This window comes from Tursiops truncatus, chromosome 8, assembly GCF_011762595.2.
Source record: "Tursiops truncatus isolate mTurTru1 chromosome 8, mTurTru1.mat.Y, whole genome shotgun sequence".
Classification (NCBI taxonomy): Eukaryota; Metazoa; Chordata; class Mammalia; order Artiodactyla; family Delphinidae; genus Tursiops; species Tursiops truncatus.
Window position 1 is genome coordinate 53,692,767 of NC_047041.1, and position 23,457 is coordinate 53,716,223.

The window sequence follows — 23,457 nt, forward strand, 5'->3', positions numbered from 1 at the left end:
CATTTAATTGTTTTTCTGGGGTTTTATCTTGTTCCTTCATCTGGTACATAGCCGTCTGCCTTTCCATCTTTTCTAACTTTCTGTGAACATGGTTTTTGTTCCACAGGCTGCAGGATTGTAGTTCTTGCTTCTGCCGTCTGCCCTCTGGTGGATGAGGCTATCTAAGAGGCTTGTGCAAGTTTCCTTATAGGAGGGTCTGGTGGTGGGTAGAGCTGTTTGTTGCTCTGGCGGGCAGAGCTCAGTAAAACTTTAATCTGCTTGACTGCTGATGGGTACGGCCGGGTTTCCTCCCTGTTGTTTGTTTGGCCTGAGGCAACCCAATACTGGAGTCTACCTGGGCTCTTTGGTGGGGCTATAGGTGGACTCTGGGAGGGCTCATGCCAAGGAGTACTTCCCAGAACTTCTGCTGCCAGTGTCCTTGTCCTCTCGTTGAGACACAGCCACACCCCGCCTCTGCAGGAGACCCTCCACTACTAGCAGGTAGGTCTGGTTCAGTCTCCTGTGGCGTCACTGCTCCTTCCCCTGAGTCCTGATGTGCATGCTAGTTTGCGTGTGCCCTCCAAGAGTGGAGTCACTTTTTCCCCCAGTCCTTTCGAAGACCTGCAATCAAATCCCAGTAGCCTTCAAAGTCTGATTCTCTAGGAATTCTTCCTCCCGTTGCTGGACCCCCGGGTTGGGAAGCCCAGTATAGGGCTCAGAACCTTCACTCCAGTGGGTGGACTTCTGTGGTAGAAGTGTTCTCCAGCTTATGAGTCACCCACCCAGCAGTTACAGCATTTGATTTTATTGTGATTGCGCCCCTCCTACCGTCTCTTTGTGGCTTCTCCTTTGTCTTTGGATGTGGGGTATCTTTTTTGGTGAGTTCCAGTATCTTCCTGTTGATGATTGTTCAGTAGTTCGTTGTGATTCTGGTGCTCTTACAAGAGGGAGTGAGAGCACGTACTTCTCCTTCAGCTTCTTGAGGCAAATCCTCATTGTTTTTTCTTTATTCTGCTCCCTGGCGGTTATTTCTACCATTTTATCTTCTAGCTCACTTACTGTTCTTCTGCTTCAGTTATGCTGTTGTTGATTTCTTCTAGAGTATTTTTAATTTCAGTAATTGTGTGGTACATCACTGTTTGTTTGCTCTTTAGTTCTTCTAAATCCTTGTTAAATGTTTCGTTTATTTTCTGCATTCTGTTTCCAAGATTTTGGATCCTCTTTACTATCATTACTCTGAATTCTTTTGGGGTCAGTTGCCTGTTTCATCTTCATTTATTTGGTCTTGTAGGTTTTTACCTTGCTGCTTCGTCTGCAACATATTTTTTTGTCATTTTATTTTATTTTATTTTTGATGGGTGGTGCTGTATTCCTGTCTTACTGGTTGTTTGGCCTGAGACGTGCAGCACTGGAGTTTGCAGGCAGTTGGATAGAGCTGGTTCTTGGTGCTGAGATGAGGACTTCCCGGAGGCCTCACTCCAATTGATATTCCCTGCGTTCTGAGGTTCTCTGTTAGTGCAGCTGTTTGGATTCGGAGCTCTCACCACAGGAGTTTGGGCCCGACCTCCGGACTGGGTACCAACATCCTTCAAGCTTCATGGTGCGGTAAAAAAAAAAAAAAAAGGAAGAAAAGAAAGCAGCACAATATCAAAGAATAAAAAACAAAATAAAATTAGAAAGATAAAAAATATATTAGGAAAAATAAAACTGTGGTTGAAATAGTCTCAACAAGGTAAAATAAAACTACGACAGAAAAAAGAAAAAAAAGGGTGGGTGGGTGGGGAAACAAGCCAAAAGGAGAGATCACTAACGAAGTCTAAAATAAAATTGCAAAAATAAGAGATTTATTAGTAAAAATAAAAATATAAATGAATTAGCAACAGTGAATCAACAAGGTAAAACAGAACCGCAATCTAAAAGGAAAAGAAAAGAGCTTTGGCTCTGGGGGTGGAGTTTAGGCAGGGGGTGGAACTTAGGCAGAGGCGTGGTTTAGCCTGGGGCAGGACCTAGGCAGTTGGTGGCGTGACATTTGAGTGTGGGGCAGGGTGTCTGCCTAGGACCTGTGCGGAAGGGGAGAAGCAGCTGGTTGAAAGGAGGGCCTCTCGAGTGTGCGGTTCTGGAGTTTGGAGGTAGGGCCCTGAGTGAGTGTGGGTGGGTGGGGTGTGTGGTTCTGGAGTTTGGAGGTAGGGCCCTGAGTGAGTGTGTGGGGGTGGGGTTTAATCCCAGCGTGTTGGATGTGGTCTCCGAGTGTAGAGGGAGGGCCCTGGGTAGGGGTGTAGGAGCGAGACTTGGGATCTATGTTTCAGGAGGGAGGCTCTGAGGTCAGAGGATGAGGCCTGGGAGCCCAGCAGGCTCCCCAGTGCCTAAGTGGATGGGAAAGCACTGACCCCATTCCTTACCCTTCCTTCGTGCCCCTTCCCCACCATCTCCCCCAGGATCTCCCCTGTGGCAACTGGATCCCTAACCATGGGTGGGTCCCACTGGGTGTAGGAACTCCTTCCCTCCCCCAGCCATCCTTCAGGGATGCTGGTCCCAAAGTCCGTCCTTTACTTTTGCTCCCCCTTCCCTCCCTCCCACTCTCTCAGGACCTGCTCTGCTGGAGGGGGCCTAGGTGGGCAGAGGATCAGGCCCGGGATCGCAACAGGTTCCTGGGGGTCCAAGTGGGCAGGGGAAACCTGGCCACACTCCCTTTTTATCCTCTGCCCTCCCAGTGGTCCCCCAATTTCCCCCTTCGTGCGTGGGATCCCTTCCCCTCCCCTAGCGACCCCCTCGGGGCGCCAGTCCTCTCCCACCTCCACTTCTCCTCCCCCTTCACTCCCCCTGTGCCCCACGTCCTACCCAGTCGCTGGGGGTTCCTCCCATCCCCTTAGGTGTCCATGGTTCCCCGCCGGTGCCTGGTAGGTGCCCTGGTTGTGAGGAGACGTGAATTCCATGTCCTCGTAGTACACCATCTTCACTCCGCCCCCCTAAGGGTATTTTATACTTTTAGCTTTCTTTGATGCCAGCAAAACTTTAACACATTTGTCTTAAAGAATCCCATTGTTCCTAATTTAGGTAGCCCTAAGGTCTAGCTTAGAAAAGCTAAGGTTGAGAGACATTGCACTGCATATAATTATGTCTCACATAGGTCTGAGTACTAACTCGTATTCATTTGAGAGTCAGAAATTGCTCTTGGATTTCCTCAGTTTGGAGGACCTTGTGGTATTCCCATGAAATGAGGTTAGAAACAGGTTTCCCACAGCCTCTTTTTATTTTTAATATTAAAAAATGTAGAATGCATAGATTAAAACTAAGGATAATATAATGCCTATATTTCTGCCACTTAGAATTAATGCTTTTCTGTTTTACTAGTCCTTTCACATTTTTACTAACTTGAATTAGATAGTACTTCTCATGAAATGTGAAATCTGTCCCCACTTTATCATTATTTTTTGGCAAATATTCCAACTTTTAATTATATTAGTGAACATATATATAGTCTGTTAACTCGTAGAGCACTTTTGTACATTTTGCCTAAAAGTCTGTTAGTTTTATTTTACAACACTAAGCAATTAGCTTTTACAGAGAAAATGACAAACATCTCTTTTACTGATAATCAAGTACCCTCATCTGCTTAGCCATTGATATATTTGTGGACTTGGAGTTTTATTGTAGTTGCAATGATTTAACTTTTAAAAATTAGTTTTAATGTATAAATAGGCCATGTTTTGAGATTACAGAACAGGTATAGATATGCTTTTAATCTTAGTTTTCTTCGAGAATTTTGTGTTCTGTGCACATAAAACATTAATTAGATTGAGAACTTCCTTTTAGCACAGCAGTTTTCAGCTTATTTTTCATAAAGCCATAGGGTTTCCCCAGAATTGCTTCTGGGCCCGAGTGTTAGTCCACTAGGGCTACTATAACAAAATACCACAGAGTGGTTAGCTTAAAATTTATTCACAGTTCTGGCGGCTGGAAGTCTAAGAGCAAAGTGCTGGCAAATTTGGTTCCTAGTAAGCACTCTCTTCCTACCTTGTAGAAGGCCTTCTTGCTGTTTCCTCAAATGGCCTTTCCTGTGGGTGTGCTCAGGGAGGTGGAATCTCTGGTCTCACAGACACCAGTCCTGTAGGATTAGGATGGCCCTGCTCTTAAGATCTCCTTTAGCTTTAATTATGTCCTTAAAGCCCTTACCTCCATATACAGACACATTGTGGGTTAGGGCTTCAACATATTAATTTTGAGGGGACACAATTCGGTTCATAAAAACTAATGAAATGTTTTGTTGGAAGAAAGTGATTATGCTGATTAATAAAAAGGGAAGTGGGGTTGAAAACTACTCGTACATTATGTAGGTCCTTCAACATAAGAATTTATTGCATTCATGTACAACTTTTCAGGAGCCTGTTTATTTTGTGAAATGGAGATTCATCCCTATAAACTGTCTTTCCTGGGATTCTAGATCTCTCTTAATTTCTTAGTAGTTTAGATTCATAGAATCTTAAATGATGCAGACAGTCAGGAATTCCCATTGACTTGAGGGTCATTAAAATTTTGATTACAGTACGGTATGCTTCAGTAAATTATCGTAGAGTCTGGTTGTAGTGATTTCTAGACTAAAGTTTAAAAGTGTTGAATTAAGAATCAGAGGGTTCAGGACTGGATTAAAATGGCGGAAGAGAAGGATGTGGAGCCCACTTCTTCCCACAAATACATCAGAAATAATCATTATGTGGAACAATTCTCACAGAATACCTACTGAAGGCTGGCAGAAGATCTCATAAACCCAAAATGGCAAGAAAGATCACCATGTAACAGGTAGGACAAAAGGGAAAAAAAAGGGAATTGGCACAGGATGTGCACCCCTGGGAGGGTGCGGTGAAAAAGAAAAGGTTTCCTCACCCTAAGAAGTCCGTTCACCAGCGTGGAGATCAGCCATGACAGAAAGGGAGCTTCAGAGGCTCAGAGGAGAGTGCAGCAGCTAGCTTGGGGCAGGCAGAACAGAGAGAGACCTGCACAGAAGATCCTGGACATCTCACTGCACTCCCCAGCTTGAGACACATGTCTGCTGGTGTGCATGGGGGCTGGGTGCTGAAATTTGGGCTTCAGAGGACAGACACAGGGAGAGGCTTGGGGTTGGCTGTACAGAAACAGCCTGAAGGGAATGGAGTGTGGTCTGAGCCACAACTGGGGGTTTGCACAGGAAGGAGCCAAGGTCTGCCATTGAAGCCCCGTTGGTAACATGAGCCCTCTAAGGAAGGGCGGGCCTGCCTCATCCTCGACGTGCTCACGGCAGGCACGACTCTGCCTCTACAACCTCTGGGGGCACACAAGCACCTGTGAATCAATACAGACATACAGGGAGAAATTGGTGGGAATACAATAATAGTAGAGTTTAACACCCCACTTACATCGATGGACAGATCTTCCAGACAGAAAATCAATAAGGCAACAGAAATCCTAAATGATACAATAGAATAGTTCAACTTAGTTGTTAATTTTAGGACATTACATCCAAAAAATCTTTTCAAGTGCACATGGAACATTCCCTAGGATTGACCACAAGCTAGGACACAAAACAAGCCTCAGCATTTTAACACATGATTGACTGGAGATGTATTAATACATCTTTTGTTACCTGAACGTTATTGACCAGAGATGTATCAATATCGTTCTACAGAGTGGTACAATTAACATCACCATGTGAAGTTGTTGGAGCTTAAAATTGATCAAGTATTCATTATACAACTTATCATTGTCATTATCATAAACATTTTGTTCCGTTAGGTTTTTGGTCCAACCTTGTGTATATTATAAACGCAAGTTTATTGCCATAAAATTTTCAAAAAACGATGCGTCGCGAAATTTAAGTGAAGAAGAATTTTTCAGTGAATTTTATGCAGATACTTTCTGTGATTGTCTGAGTGACATGTATACTAGTGTCTCAGAAGATGGTAGTTCTTCAGAATATAGTTCTGATTCAGTCGATCAATAGTTAATCAGTAGTCGACTTCAATTCAATAGTCGATCTAACTATTAGACCAACAGAAGGACAAAGCCTTTGTGATTGATTCTGATAAGGAAAGTGAAAATGAAGCTCACGGTGCTAGAGAACACTCCTTTGCTGCTACAGAAGAGTAGATTGAAGACAGCATTTCACGAAAATTAGAAGGCTTTACAGGTGTGTCAGGTGTAACTATTGAATGTAATAACCTGCAAAGTTTGTGATATAACAGAAGTAATTTTTGGTAACGACTTTTTCAAGTTGGTCGCTTCTCAGTCAAACTTGTATCAGCAACAGAATGAAAAATTATATAAAAAGTATGATAAGGCTTTAAAATGGACTGATGTAACTAATAGTGGCGTGAAGAAGTTTCTTAGATTAATTAATTTTTTTTTTTTTTTGCGATACGTGGGCCTCTCACTGTTGTGGCCTCTCCTGTTGCAGAGCACAGGCTCCGGACGTGCAGGCTCAGCGGCCACGGCTCATGGGCCCAGCTGCTCTGCGGCACGTGGGATCTTCCCGGACCGGGGCATGAACCCGTGTCCCCTGCATCGGCAGGCGGACTCTCAACCACTGCACCACCAGGGAAGCCTGGATTAATAATTTTGATGGGACAAATAAGAAAGTCACACTGGAAAGAATATTGGTTGACTGATCCCTTACTTGAAACACCTATCTTCCCAAAGATTTTGATGAGAAGAAGATTCGAACAAATAATGACATTTCTTCACTTGAATGATAACTTGGAAACTCCACTTCCTGCAGACAGAATTTCAAAAGTTAAACCTCTTTTGGAATATTTTCTCCAAAAATTTGAATCAATCTATATACCCAAACAAGAGCTATCACTTGATGAGGCAGTGAATCTGAGTTCATTGCCTCATGAACTCAGAGGACGACTCAGATTCAAAACATGTAAGTGAATAGGACAACTCAGATTCAAAACATATAATCCTGGAAAACTTACAAAATATGGAATTTTGGTCATGATGGTTAGTGAAAGTGAAACTGGATATATATATGCAACCTTGTGATTTACACAGGTGAAGGAAAGAAACTGCAAGAAACAATATTATTGGTCCTACAACCTTATCTTGGTTCATGGCACCATATTTACCAAGACAATTATTACAACAGTGTGTCCACATCTGAAACTTTGTTGAAAAATAAAACCAGAGTTTGTGGGACTGTAAGATAGAATCTTGGTCTACCAAACCAATTAAAGGAGAAATATAAAAATCTACAGAGGGGAGAAATGACATTCTTATGGAAGGAGAAGTGATTCTTCTCATATGGAAAGACAAGAGGCTAGTCCACATGGTGACAGCTATTCATGATGCCTCCACAGCATCTACAGGAAAGGAAGACAGGAGGACTGGCCATCAGATAACTAAGCCCACTTGTATATTAGAGTATAATATATTAAAGGAGTTAATTGATCCAATCAATATCTGGAAAACTTCAGTATCCTCTGGAAAAGTAAAAAATGGTATAAGAAAGTGGGTTTCTCTTTGAATAGTTGTGGTTTATTCAATGAGTTTAAAATTTATTGCAGCCTTAATGCACAGAATAAAATGACTTACAAGCAATTTTTGTTAGCAATTGCTAGAGAATGGGTAACTGACTTTTTTGGTGAATGTAGTGTTAGTCCTACACCTGGTCCTCCTTGTAGCGTTTCTAAAAGAGCCCCCACAAAGATCCACCTTGTGGACTATCAGGTAAATTAAAAGTCCATATTCTAGAGAAAATAATAACCTACAGGATTAAAAAAAAACTGCTTGCTGGAAGTGTAAAGCCTGCTCTTCCAGGGGAAAGCACAGTGATACATGGTATATTTGTAATAGATGTTCTGTTCCCCTGCACAGAGGTGCCTGCTATACTGCCTATCACACTCTAACAAAATATTAGAATGCTTTACTACAACATATACAAAGTTTCAAATAAATACATTAAGTGCAAAAAAAGTTGTTGATATCTACTCAGATGTGGTATTTCAGTATTCACTTATATAACAAATTGCTGGCCACAAGCGATAGTTTCTGCAAAAATCCCCCAGTCAATAATGTGTTAAGAGGATAGAAGTTATTTTGAGCATCTTTTCAATGGCATGAAACTAGAAATCAATCGCAGAAAGAGAAACGAGAAAAAAATGATTGCGAGGAAACTAAACAACATGTTACTAAAATCCAATGGGTCAACGATGAAATCAAACAGGTAATTAAAAAATACCTCGAGACAGATGATAATGAAAACACAACCATACAAAATCTATGGGATGTAGCAAAAGCAGTTCTTAGAGGGAAGTTAATAGCAATACAGGCCTTCCTCAGAAAACAAGAAAAATCTCATATATACAACCTCACCTACCACCTAAAAGAATTAGAAAAAGAAGAACAAACAAAACCTAAAGTCAGCAGAAAGAAGGAAATAATAAAGATCAGATAGGAAATAAATAACATAGAGATTTAAAAAAACAGTAGAAAAATCAGTTAAGCCAAAAGCTGGTTCTTTGAAAAGGTAAACAAAATTGACAGCCCTCTGGCCAGGCTCACTAAGACGAAAAGAGAGAGGAGGCAAATAAACAAAATAAGAAGTGAAAGAGGAGAATTAACAACCGATACAGCAGAAATACAAAAACCATAAGAGAATACTGTGAATAATTATATGCCAGCAAATTGGACAACCTAGAAGAAACAGACAAGTTTCTAGAAACATATGGCCCACCAAAACTGAATCAACATGAAATAGACAATTTGAATAGACCGATCACTAGAAGTGAAATAGAATCTGTTAAAAAAAAAAAAAAAGCAGCCCTGCAAACAGAAGTTTAGGACCAGATGGCTTCACTGGGGAATTCTACCAAACATACAAAGAACTTGTACTGATCCTTCCTAAACTCTTCCAAAAGATTGAAGAGAAGGGAAAACACCTAAAATCATTCTGTGAATCTACCATCACCCTGATACCAAAACCAGACAGACAATACCAGAAAAGAAACAGGCCAATATCTTTGATGAATGTAGATGCAGAAATTCTCAACAAGATATTAGTAAACCAAATCCAACAACACATAAAAAAAAGATCATACACCACGATCAAGTTTTATTCATCCAAGGGTCACAAGGTTGGTTCAATATATGCAAATTAATGTGATATACCACATCATCAAAAGAAAAGACAAATACCACAACTTCCTGTAGTCCAGTGGTTGAGAATCCATCTTGCAATGCAGGGGATTCCAGTTCGATACCTTGTCGTGGAAGTAAGATCCCACATGCCAATGGGGCAACTAAGTCCGTGCACCACAACTACTGAGCCTGCATGCCACAACTACAGAACACATGTACTCTGGCGCCCATGTGTCACAACTAGAAAGTCTGTGCACCGCAACTAATGAGCCTGCTTGCTCTGGATACCGTGAGCCACAACTAGAGAGAAGCCTGCTCACCACAATGAAAGATCCTGTGTGCTGCAATGAAGACCTGATGCAGGAAATAAATACATACATACATAAATACATTAAAAACTTTTTTTAAAAAAAAAAGAAAACACAAAAACCACATGATCATCTCAATAGATGCAGAAAAAGCATTTTATAAAATTCAACATCCATTCATGATAAAAACTCTTACCAAAGTAGCAGAGAGAGAACATATCTCAACATACTAAAAGCTGTTTAGGACTTCCCTGGTGGCACTCTGGTTAAGAGTCTGCCTGCCAGTGCAGGGGAGATGGTTCAATCCCTGGTCTGGGAGGATCCCACATGCCTCGGAGCAGCTAAGCCCGTGTGCCACAACTACTGAGCCTGTGCTCTAGAGCCCGTGCGCCACAACTACTGAAGCCTGCGCACCCTAGGGCCCGTGCTCCACAACAAGAGAAGCCACTGCAGTGAGAAGCCTGTGCACTAAAATGAAGAGTAGCCCCTGCTCACTGCAACTAGAGAAAGTCCACGTGCATCAACGAAGACCCAACGCACCCAAATATAGATTTAAAAAAATTTTTTTTTAATTAAAAAGAAAAACTGTTTATGACAAACCCACGGCCAACATAATGCTCAGTGGTGAAAAGCTGAAAGCCTTCCCACTAAATCTGGAATAAGAGACGGATGCTCACTCTCACCACTTCTATTCAACATAGTATTGGAAGTCCTAACCACAGCAGTCAGACAAGAAAAAGAAATAAAAGGTATCCAAATTATAAGAGAAGATGTAAAATTGTAATTATATGCAGATGACGTGATAGTATATATAGAAAATCCTAAAGACTCCACACAAAAATTACTAGAATTGATTAACAAATTTAGCAAGGTAGCAGGATACAAGATTGACATACAGAAATCTGTTGCATTTCTTTACACTAACAATGAAATATCGGAAAGAGAAAGTTTTAAAAAAATCCCTTTTAAAATTGCATCAAAAATAAAAACTTAGGAATAAACCTTAGCAAGGACGTGAAAGACTTATATGCTGAGAAGTATAAAACATTGATAAAGGGCATCCCTGGTGGCGCAGTGGTTGAGAGTCCGCCTGCCGATTCAGGGTACACGGGTTCGTGCCCTGGTCCAGGAAGATCCCACATGCCGCGGAGCGGCTGGGCCCGTGAGCCATGGCCGCTGAGCCTGCGCGTCCGGAGCCTGTGCTCTGCAACGGGAGAGGCCACAAAAGTGAGAGGCCTGCGTACCGCAAAAAAAAAAAAAAAAAAAATTGATAAAGGAAATTGAAGATGATTCAAAGAAATGGAAAGATTGCCAATGCTATTAGATTGGACGAATTACTACTTTTTAAATGGCCATACTGCCCTAAGCAGTGTACGGATTTAATGCGATCCCTATCAAACTACCCATGACATTTTTCACAGAACTAGAACAAATAATCCTAAAGTTTACACGGAACCATAAAAGACCCAGAATTGCCAGAGCAATCCTGAGGAAAAAGAACAAAGCTGGAGGCATAACCCTCCCAGATTTCAGACAATACTAGAAAGCTACAATAATCAAAACAGCGTGGTATTGGTACAAGAACAGACATATGGATCATTGGACAGAATAGAGAGCCCAGAAATAAACCAACACACCTGTGGTAAATAAATCTTTGACAGAGTAGGCAAGAATATACAATGGAGAGAAGACAGTCTCTTCAGTAAGTGGTGTTGGGAAGGCTGGACAGCCACACTTAAATCAATGAAGTTAGATCGCACCCTCACACCATAAACAAAAATAAACTCAACATGGCTTAAAGACTTAAATATAAGACATGACATCATAAAACTACTAGAAGAGATCATACACAAAACATTCTCTGACATAAGTAGTACCCATGTTTTCTAAGGTCAGTCTCCCAAGGCAATAGAAATAAAAGAAAAATACACAAATGGGACCTAATCAAACCTATAAGCTTTTGTGCAGCAAAAGAAACTATGGACAAAACCAAAAGCAACCTATGGCCTAGGAGAAAATGCTTGCAAATGACATGACCAACTCGGGCTTAATTTCCAAAATATACAAACAGCTCATACGACTCAATAACAAACAAGCAACCCAGTGAAAAAGTGGGCAGAAAACCTAAATAGACATTTCTCCAAAGAAGACATACAGAGACTTCCCTGGTGGTCTAGTGGTTTAAGAATGCACCTTCCAATGCAGGGGATGTGGGTTTGATCCCTGGTTGGGGAGCTAAGATCCCACATGCTACGGGGCAACTAAGCCTGCGAGCCCCAACTGCTGAGCCTGTCTGCTCTAGAGCTTGTGCGCCACAACTAGAGAGAATCCCACGTGCCGCAGTGAAGAGCCCGTGTGCCACAACTAAACCCAGATGCAGCCAAATAAATAAATATTTTTAAAAACCCCAAAACCTAGACATACAGATGGCCAACAGGCACATGAAAAGGTACTCAACATTGCTAATTATTAGAGAAATTCAAGTTAAAACTGTAGTGAGGTATCACCTCACACTGGCCAGAATAGCCATAATTTAAAAGTTTACAAATAACAAATGCTGGAGAGGGTGTGAAGAAAAGGGAGCCCTCCTTCACCATTGGTGGGAATGTAAATTGATGCATCTACTATGGAAAAGAGTATTGAGGTTTCTAAAAAAACTAAAAATAGAGTTGCCTTATGAGCCATCAATCCCACTCCTGGGCATATATCCAGAGAAAACTCTAATTCTAAAAGATATATTCACCCCAGTGTTCATAGCAGCACTATTTACAATAGCCAAGACATGGAAGCAACCTAAATGTCCATCAACAGAGGAATAGATAAAGAACATGTGGCACATATATATACAATGGAATAGCACTCAGCCATAAAGAAGAATGAAATAATGCCATTTGAAGCAACATGGGTGGACCCAGAGATAAGTGAAGTAAATCAGAAAGAGAAAGACAAATACCGTATGGTATCACTTATATGTGGAATTTAAAATATGACACAAATGAACTTATCTATGAAACAGAAAGAAACTCACAGACATAGGAAACAAACTTACGGTTACCAAAGGGGATAACCGGGGATGGGGGGAGGAGTGATAAATTAGGAGTTTGGGATTAGCAGATACTACTGGATATACAACAAGGTCCTATTGTATAGCACAGGGAACTATATTCAGTATCCTATAATCATAATAGAAAAGAATATGTGGGACTTCTCTGGTGGCACAGTGGTTGAGAACCCGCCTGCCAATGCAGGGAACATGGGTTTGAGCCCTGGTCGGAGAAGATCCCACATGCCGTGGAGCAACTAAGCCCATGTGCCACAACTACTGAGCCTGCATTCTAGAGCCTGTGAGCCACAACTGCTGAGCCCACATGCCTCAACTACTGAAGCCCACACGCCTAGAGCCTGTGCTCCGCAACAAAGGAAGCCACCACAGTGAGAAGCCCCACACACTGCAAAGAAGAGTAGTCCTCACTCGACGCAACTAGAGAAAACTAGTGCACAACAATGAAGACCCAGTGCAGCCAAAAATTAATTAATTTTTCAAAAAAATGTGTGTGTGTGTAACTCAACCCCTTTGCTCTACACCAGAAACTAAAACATAGCATCGTAAATCAACTGTACTTCGATTAAAAAAAAGAAATCAAAGAGTTCCAGCTCTGCTGGATAAATAAGTTTCACATTTCTGTGACTCGGCACTTCCAAGTAGAACATAAAATAATACTGAGAAAAAAGAATGCCCCAAATCTCACTATTGGGAATCATCATGTAGTAATCATAGGTGTGAAAGTACTTGGAAAAGTAAACTTCATGGAAGTGCAAATTGAGAGTTTCACCAGTAATTTGCTGGAATTTCTCAGGTAAACAAAAGATTTTATTTTCAATGTATGTTAAAACTCTGTTGGCAAGAAAAATTATCCCATTTACTCACATTATTGCATAGTTTTTGGTAAGTGGTTACCTCCAAAATAAAAATGTTAGAAGGAGAAACCACGCGGTAATTTTTCTCTTGTCCCTATTGATGGGATAACTTCTAACATAATGTGAAATTCCACTCCATCATGATTGTTGTAATAATAACAGCTACTTCCATGCTCTTCTTTGAAATAAAATGCTATTCTGTTAAAATTTATAGAATGTCCATTTGGAAACTTTTGAGTAACATTTTGTTTAAAAATAGTAATCCTGAATTTATAACTTCATTGTATTATTATAGTCAAGCTTCTTAAGAATTGCCCACAGGGACTTCCCTGGGGGCGCAGTGCTAAGAATCCGCCTGCCAGTGCCGGGGACATGGGTTCGAGCCTTGGTCCAGGAAGATCCCACATGCCACGGAGCAACTAAGCCCGCGTGACACAACTACTGAAGCCTGTGCACCTAGATAGAGACTGTGCTCCACAACAAGAGAAGCCACCACAGTAAGAAGCCCGCGCACCTCAACAAAGATTAGCCCCGGCTTGCCACAGCTAGAGGAAGCCCGTGTGCAGCAACAAGGACCCGACACAGCCAAAAGTAAATAAATAAAAACGAAATAAAGGCCCTTCTATCAGTTAAAAAATGTATAGAATCTAAAAAAGATTTTAAAAAGGAAAAAGAATTGCCCCCATGTGCTGTATTCAATATTTCAGTTCTACTGAATCTTCCCCATCTGGTTCTGACCCCACCACGCCACCAAAACCAAGTCTTGTCAAAATGAGCCTTGCTGTGTTATCAAATCCAGTGGACATTCTTTAGTTCTTCTAAGGTAAATACTTTATCAGCCTTCCACATTTGAACCTTTTTCAATCTCTCTCAGCTTTTCTTGATTTCTTCCTCTGGTTGTGTGGTTTCTTATTTTGTTTTGCTGGCTCTTCTCTTTGACCCCTGAACATTTCATGAGTAGTACACAAGACAGAATCATCTAGTAGAAAAGCTGGAAGATTCCTTAAAATCAGTCATTTAAATGCGGCTTCTAGCCATAAATGTGGTTAGCTAAGAAACCACAGCTACCAAAGCTAGTAGATTTTCACCCACCTAATCAGTAAATAGTTTTTGATGGCCGGCTCTGTTAGGGACTCAGTAGGGTATTACAGGGGATATATAAGACACTGATGTTCTTGAGTCTGGAGTTCATTGAAGGAAGAAAATAACAGATATACAAATGCATAAAGTGCCAAGCAGAAGTGCGGTGTGGTATCAGGAATAAAGTCATCTGCGGGTATGCAGATATACTCAAAATTTTCTCATCTTTTCAGTGTTTGTAGTAAAGACTGACTCATAAAAAATGAATAATCATTGATTGCTTTCCTTCTTTCTAAAGAGCAATGCTTAGGAAAATAATGTGAAAGATATAAGTAGACCAAAGTTGTGAGATAGGAAGTGTTCGACATGAAAGCATACTTCGAGAAGTGGTCACTCAGTGGTTTTTTTGTGAAAGGCATTTAGAACAGTTGATATGAGTTGTATGGTAGACAAAAGTTGGACCCTTATGGCCTTTGTTCCTTGATGTTACATTCTTTAATATGTTATTTGGCAAAGGGGGCTTCATGGATATAATTATATTTATTAATCAGTTGGCCTTAAGATAGGGTGATTTTCCTGAATTATTCAAATGGGCCCAATGTAAATTACATGAGCTGTTACAAGCAGAAGAGGTAGACATTGAAGTCAAAGATAAATGCAGTGTGAGGACTCAGCATACTTCTGCCAGCTTGAAGGTGGAGGGTTATGTGGAAAGCATGAGAAGGAAATGAATTCTGCCAACAATCTGAATGAGCTTGAGTGGTTTTTTTTGCCCAGAGCCCCCAGAAGGAGCGCAGCCCTGCTAACACCTTGATATCAGCTTCATGAGACGAAGCAGAGAACCCAGTCAAGCCGGACTACACAGGACTTCTAACCCATAGAAATTGTGAGATAATAAATAGGTGTTTTTTTAAAATGTTAAATTTGTGGCATTTTATTATGCAGCAGTAGAAAACGAATACAGATTTATTGTATGAATGAAGGATTTATAATTTGATGAGAAAACTCACATATGATTGGAAGTTTAAAAGAATTCCTTGCAAAAATATTTTTACATCTTTCATTTTCATCAAAAATGTACTCTTTTCCTGTAAAAGCCAGAAATAGAACATGAAATTCTCAGATTAGTGCATTTAATTATTTACTCCAAATCTAACCTGATGCTAAACATGAAACAGATTTACTTTTTGGTACTAAATGAGGTATTGGGTTGGACAGAAAGTTCATTCGGGTTTTTCCATAGCATCTTACGGAAAAACCCAACTGAACTTTTTGGCCAACCCAATAGGTTAGCTGGAAAGAGTTACAGAGTTTTGATGTTAGGAAATCTGGGCTCCATTCTGGGCTTCTCAGCACTGTTGATGTCAGGAAACTTTGTCACTTGTCTGAACCCAAGCTGACTGATCTGTAAAACTGGGAAAATGCAGTCTTATTAAATGGAGAAACTAACAGTTTATCTTGCAGAATTGTGAGAATTTAATGAAGTAATGTATGAAATGCACTCAAAACTATCATCTTCACATATTGGCTTCAAGAAGAAAACTATTATTAAAGATAAATATAATATTGAAGATACTATTGAAGCTTACATTCTTACCTAATTTTTAAGATATATAAAAGCTAATATTAAGGTAATTTAGTTAATAGAAGGTACCACACCACAAAAACTCTTAAAGTATTTACTGGAATGGTAGGTTGTTACTAAATTCTGAAGGTAAAAATAGATGGCTTTAAATGAAACAGGAAGACAAATCAAGATATGCTCAGCATGGAAATGTCCTTTCCCTAATGACTAGGGAATCAAATTTGTATCTGTTGGTTGGCTGTCTAGGCCACTTTAGTCTTTACATTTTAATACCCTTAAATACAGTCCTTTATAAAAAAGGGAGGAGAAAGTACCTTCTATATGCATATGCAAATTATTACCCAGACCCTGCAGAGTAGATCCATATATTGATATCCCCATTTTACAGATTAGGAAGCTGTAATTGCCTTTCTAAAAATCTCTGTCCCTCACCAGAATTCACGAGAGCTAGACCCTGTGTGCCTTATTCACTTCTATGTATATCAAAAGTCCTTATATTATGGCCCCCTGCCTATTTTTATAAGGCTTGTGAGCCAAGAATACTTTTTTGCAAAGAACATTTGAAATCAGTTCATTGAAAGAGGGAGTACTTGCTTTAATTCCAATTAAGTAAACTATTATCTGTCCCCCAAATAGTTCTCTTCTTCTCATTAATACACCTGTATTACAAAAAAATTGTACTTAATTATTATATATTACACATAACATATAATGTATATGATATACTACATAGCATATCACATTTCACATGTAGTTATTATATTTTAAATTTCATCAAAAATATTGTGGAGGCAGCTCCTGGGCGGAGTCGGCCTCGGCGGGCCTCGGTGGGCCCATCCTTGAGTTTACATCTGAAGGAGCCCTGGCTGGGCTGAGGAAGGCCGCAAGGCTCGTGACCTTGGCAGCGTCTGAGGCCAAGCTCGCTGGCCCAGCATGGAACCCGGGCAAGCTGGAAGCTAGGCTCAGCAAGCTGCCTGCCATGTTGTAAGCAGCCCTTTGAGTGTCCCAGGTGATGGCAAAGAATGAAGACGCCTGCCAACAGCCAATGAGGAACTGAGGCACTCTGACCTGATGTGAGTGAGCTTGTGAGCGGCAACTTCCGTATCAGTTGAGTCTGTAGATCACTGCAGCCCTAGCCAATAGCTTGACCGCAACCTCATGAGAAACCGTGAGCCAGAACCACCCAGCTAAGGTACCAATTGAATTAAGAGAAGCACACCTCCTCCCAAGAACAGTACTCCAGCTATGACATAACGCCTGGGTAGGGTTCGAAGTAGCAGCCAGGCTGTAATACGAGCTGGAACTTCAGTCAAGGCAGAGAAGAAACAGTTCAGGAGCTGGCACGAGGCATGGCCAAGGACACTGTGAGTCCTCACTGACTGTCAGGAAGCAAATCTGCTTCCGTTGAATAGCTGCTTCTCCTCGTGGCCTCCTGCCTGCAGGGTTGAATCCTCTAGCCTGTGCTCTCAGGCCTTAAGGTTCTAGACGTGACCTAGCAAGACTAAAGACATGTACAGCTTCCCCAGCAGACTTTGGTAAGATTCAGAGTACAGTGGGGAACCCATGGGTGGAATACCCCTCAAACACATTTTTCCCTCTTAATCTGGACATTCAAAAATCACCAGTATGTAGCTGCATCAGTGGTATGGAGCAAGACCAATAAAAAGTTGGAGATTAAAAAAACAAAACAACATATTGTGTAATATGTATAAAATGGATAACTAATAAGAACCTGCTGTACAATTATAAATACATAAATAAATACATAAATAAATACAATTAAAAAAAACATATTGTGGAAATGTTTTCTCTCTTGTTACATAGATGCCTGTATAAGATCCTTGATTTAGCCTCTTGGCCAGCAAAGCCTAAATATCAATATTTACTATTAGGCCCTTTACAGAAAAAGTTTGCTGACCCTTGGTAAGCCTAGCACAGTGCTTGACACATAGGTGCTTAATTATTATTTGTTGAATGAATGAATGAATAGTGATTATAAATAACTTTGCAAAGGACATAAAGCCAAGTTACCAACCTAGATCTTTCTGACTTTATAGCCTTAAAAACAATAAAGTTCTCTTTATGGGCAAAAAGAAAGAAATCCTTAGGTTGTTTTTTGTTTTTGTTTTAATATTTATTTATTTTGGGTGTGCTGGGTCTTAGTTGCGGCATGCAGGATCTTTGTTGCGGCATGCGGGACTTTTTTTTTAGTTGCAACATGTGGACTTCTTAGTTGTGGCATGCATGCAGGATCTAGTTCCCCAACCAGGGATTGAACCCTGGCCCCCTGCATTGGGAGCGTGGATTCTTACCCACTGGACCACCAGGGAAGTCCCTTAAGTTGTTTTTAAAAAGGAACATTATAATTACTTGTGTATATTATTTTCTTCTCCAAATCACCAGGAGTGAACATTTTATGTGAAACCTGATAATAGTATGGATACTGGGTATAATTGATAAATACTTGACAATAAACATTTTTTATGTAAAGTTATGTTACATTATAGCTTTTCTAAAAATATAATTTAAAAATCAAAGTACAAGTTTTATTGTGGCCAAAAGCTATATCAGGAATTTTTTTCTTTAGCCGTTCTTTCTGCATTGTTAAGGAAGCTATTGATAGTCTAGAGGAGGAATTGGCACACTGTAGCCAAATCCAGCTAGCTGCCTGGTTTTGTGAAAAAGTAGTATTTGAACACAGCTGCATCTGTTTGTTTACCGATGATCTACAGCTGCTTTCATGCTCAAGTGCCAAGTTCAGTGGTCTGTTTAATGGACTGTATGGTCAACAAAGCCTAAAATTCTTACTATTGGCCATTTATAGAAAAGGTTGGACACCTGGTCTAGAAAACACATTAACCACCTATTTCTCTTAGTTCTGTCGTTTATGAAATTAGAATACCAAAAAGCCACTTGGTGTTGGACAGATAAAAAGGACAAGGATGAGCAAAGAATGCATCTGTACCTGCTGCAGAACTGCTTTTGCCTGTTTTTATTATCTCTCATATTAGTTGTCTGCTGGTTCGTAAGCAGATTGGAACTATGTCTACCTTTTGGACCACAGTTTACCCAGCTCTAAGCATGTTGAATTATTGAACAAATGTATTTGTATGGAGTCTAAGCAATAAATTTCCTTGAGAGTTTATTACTAGAAAAAGTTTTACAGACGGTGACTCCCAAAGCTCTAGCTCTAGCTCAGGCTTTTCTTTTTTTAACATCTTTATTGGAGTATAATTGCTTTACAATGTTGTGTTAGTGTCTGCTGTATAACAAAGTGAATCAGCTATATGTATACATATATCCCTTATACTGGATTACAAATGTCTACATTTATATCCAACTGACTGCTTAGTGAACTGGTTTGATGTAAGCAAATCAAACTCAACATGTATCAAAAGCTAAATTCTGTTATTCCTCTATCCTTTTATACATACTGAATCCATGATGTATTCACGTCACCACCAACTTGGTGAGCCCAAGCCATGATTCTGTCATTAAACACAAAGGTTTAAAAGTAACTGTTATATCACTTACAGAGTTACTTAGTGATTCTCTTTCTTTTAAAAATCTAAACTATGTCTTAGCATTCAAAGCTGTTAATGATTTAGCCACATCTAATGACATTCAGTCCTGTGTACCCTGCTACTTGACTCACATTCTGAGTCATTCACAGAAAATACTATCTTTTTCATTCTTCACAGTTTTTGCATGTACTGTATCTTCTGCCTAGAATGCCTTCCCACCAACTTGTTTTCCTGGCAAACATTTATCTTTTAGCTTTCACCTCAAGAATTACTTTCTTCTTGAGACCTTTCTTCTCTCAGGAAGATGTTCCTCCATGGATTTATGTGTAACTCCATTTTAGAAGCTACTGTATGTTTTTGTTTGTTGGTTGTTTTTTTTTTTTGCGGTACGCGGGCCTCTCACCGCTGTGGCCTCTCCCGTTGCGGAGCACAGGCTCCGGACGCGCAGGCTCAGTGGCCATGGCTCATGGGCACAGCCGCTCCGCGGCATGTGGGATCTCCCCGGACCGGGGCACAAACCCGTGTCCCCTGCATCGGCAGGCGGACTCTCAACCACTGCGCCACCAGGGAAGCCCGACTGTATGTTTTTTATATTGCATGTTCACTGTGTACCAGGCACTGTGTTTAATATTTTCCTTATATAGCTCTCTCTTGAAGTAAATATTATCCTCATTTTATGCACAAGGAAATTGATTTTAAGAAACTAAATAACTGGACCAGTCTCTCATTGCTAGATATGGCAGAACCAGCATTGAAGCCCAGGACTTTGTGAATCCAGTGCTTTAAAACACCGCTAGTATTGCCCCTCATATTTGTCTTTGTTGTAAATTCTAAGCATCTTGAATGCTTTTTGCATCTTTTATGCATCAATATTAGATGAATTAATCACTTAAACATTTTCAGTTTTCTTTCATTTGGCTGCTAATAAGCTTAACTCTGTATTTACTTCTTAGTTGTATTAGTTGGTTACATTAGTTTTCTAGTGGAATTTTTACCTTCCCAGTTAACATGCCTCTTGACCTTTTATCTTTTTCCTAGTGGTACCATTGAGCATATGTATTATGGAGAGCTTTTTCTTTTCCTTTTGAAGTCAGTGGAACATAATTAATATAAAATTCTGTTTAAATCCAGAGCAAATATCTGACATCTGCTAGGCCTTGTTCCTTGGCTCATAGCAGATGTTACCAATCTAAGCTTTTCCTGCCCAGTCTAGATTTAGCAGACTACACTGCCACCACAGATCGTCAGCATTGGCATCTGTTTGTCTTGTCTTGTTTGTGTCTCCCTAAAACAGTTGAACTGAGATCTGTAGAATGAGCAGAAGCTTGTTAGGAAATTACTAATAGCTTGGCTTCACTATAATATAAAGTACCTAGAGAGAAGGGAGTGAGTGGAGGCCTAGGGTTCACGTGAAAGAAAGTTACTGTAATAATCCAACCGAGCAATGAAGGGGCCTGAATTAAGGTTTTGGCAGTAAGTATGGAAAGAAAAGTGTTTATGTGAGAACTTTTTGGAAGGTAGAGTCAATAAGTCTTTGTAACTGATAGAGAGGGAAAGAGAGAGGTGTCTTAGCAGCTCACCTCAAGAACGGCATTCATTGTTGTGCTATATCCAGCACTTGCTAACATATATTTCCCAATTTCATCCAGAATGTAAAGGAACCTGAAAATCTAGCTGGTGACTTTTTACTTTTAAGGTGGAGTTACCCTCCTAAAGAAACCCAGTGAGTAGAAATTTAAAATAGCAGTTCTGCGATGACCCGTTAACGTCTTGCTTCATTGGATAGGCCTTGGCCTTGTTGAGCTTCAGATTCCTTTTGGTGAGTCACAAAGAAATTTCTCTGCCAGTGAACTCTTATGCCTCCGTGAAACTCCTCTATTTCCTGTGGTTGTTAATGACTTTAGGTACCATGTGAGCAATTTCAGACACCTTAGCCGTGGATAATGAATACCACCATGGCAATAAACAGATATGTGCCTTCAACAAATTCACTATCTGTGCCTCTGCTTTCCTGCTGCCCTGCCTCCTGCCCAAAAACCGCAATAAAGAGGCCCTAAAAAGTAATGGGAAAGCTAATTTTTAATAAATTATCCTTTAAAGGAGTGGATTTCCTTTAGCCTCAGAATTATTTCTAAGAGACAGATGGTAATTTATTATTGCTATTTTTCTTAAATTTTGTGATTTCTTCAGTGCATGCCACAACCAGTGATTTAGAGACAGTTTTTCAATGAAAAAAGAAATACTGTCACATTGAATGTTACCATGGATTTTAAAAGGCTCTTGATTTTAAGAAATTTTAAAATATTAAAAAATATATGCTAATTACAATAAGCAAAGAGTATGTGCTGGTGCTCAATACTTGAGGGATAATGACCTTCAGTAGAAAATAACCTAATGTGTCTCTTCTGGGGTGTCTATCCACCACTTAACAGAAAATGACCTCATTTGTCCCTCAAAAGTAAAGGGAAGATAAGAGATAATCTCTGTCCTTTGGTTTCTAGTAACAGGTTTAGAACTCTTTGGAAAGTGAATAAATTTGGCAATAGATGCCTTTAACCTAAATGACAATTTCAGTAAAGCCCATTGCCTTTACTCCTTTACTCCTTAGGAAGCTTGTCATGTGTTAGCAAGTCATAAGGGTCATCTTTTGTCATTTGCTAATTTGGATATATTTTGACAAGGGTTAGTTATTTCTGTACTGCCATAAATACTGTTGTCAAAAGTAAACTAAGGTTGTTATCTTTCATTTTTATTTGCCTTGTTAATATTAATTTGTGTTTTACTTTATTTGAGATATAATTCATACAACATAAAATAATACAACATAAAATTTGCCATATTAAAATATATTCATTGAGTTTTAGTATATTCATTGAGTTTTACTATAGTCACTGTGTTGTACAACCATAACCACTATCTAATTCCAAAACATTTCCGTCACCCCAAGAAGAAACTGTACCCATTAGCAATCCGTTCCGTTCAAACCCCTTCCTGCTCAAATCCCCTGGCAGCCCCCATTCTACTTTCTGTCTTTATGGATTTGCCTATTATGGACATTTCTTATAGATGGAATCATAAAATAAGTGGCCTTTTGTGTCTTCTTTCACTTAGCATAATGATTTCAAGGTTTATTCATATTATAGTGTATATCAGTATTCCATTCCTTTTTATTGCCAAACACTGTTCCATTGTTTGGTTTATACCACATTTTATTTATTCATCATCAATTGATGATCATTTGGATTTTTTCACTTTTTGGCTGTTAGGAGTAATGTTGCTATGAATGTTGGTATACAAGTGTTTGTGTGGCCATGTATTTTCATTTCTCTATGTACCTACGAGTATAATTACTGGGTCATATGGTATTTTTTTGAGGAACTGCCAAAGTGTTTTCCATAGTTGCTATACTATTTTACATTCCCATCAGCAATTTATGAGGGTTTCAATTCTCCAAAGCTTTTATTTTAATAATAATGATAAGAGCTAATATTTGAGAACTTACTATATACTAGATCCTATGCTATTTTAAGTACATTATCATTTAATTCATAGTACAGCCCAGATCATGGAGAATAAATAACTCCCGAGGTCACATGGATAGTAGATGATGAAGCAAGGGTTGAACATAAGTTTGTTGCCACCGAATGAATACTTAATGCTTTATTTATTAGAAAGCATTTTCACATACTTTTTAACTTTGCAAAATGTTCCTTAAAGAGTACCATTTATTCTGTGGTAATGTGTAAGCAGCCATAATGTACCCTCATAAATGAATTGCATGCGGTGGTGTACGAAGAGCACTGGATTTCTAATGGGGAAAAACCTGAACTCTGCTAGTTACTAGGTGCATAAGTTTAGTTACTTCTTTGCTCTGTTTTCTCATGAAAGTATATGTGAATACTTTTCAGCATAGTCTTGTCAAATAGTTGGAACTCAGCAAATGTTGTTTAAA

General features: G+C 39.7%; 1 protein-coding gene across 3 annotated transcripts in view; it reads left to right on the forward strand.

Moving 5' to 3' along the window:
- Window positions 1–23,457, forward strand: part of RSF1 (remodeling and spacing factor 1) — a 169,779-nt gene that overhangs the window by 57,548 nt on the left and 88,774 nt on the right. Inside the window, exon 2 of one of the 3 annotated variants that reach the window (XM_019948666.3) lies at window positions 4,709–4,776. The exons of the other annotated variants lie outside the window; for them this stretch is intronic. The gene's annotated coding sequence lies outside the window, so the exon portion shown is untranslated. The remainder of the gene's footprint in view (window positions 1–4,708; window positions 4,777–23,457) is intronic. 3 annotated transcript variants of the gene reach the window in all.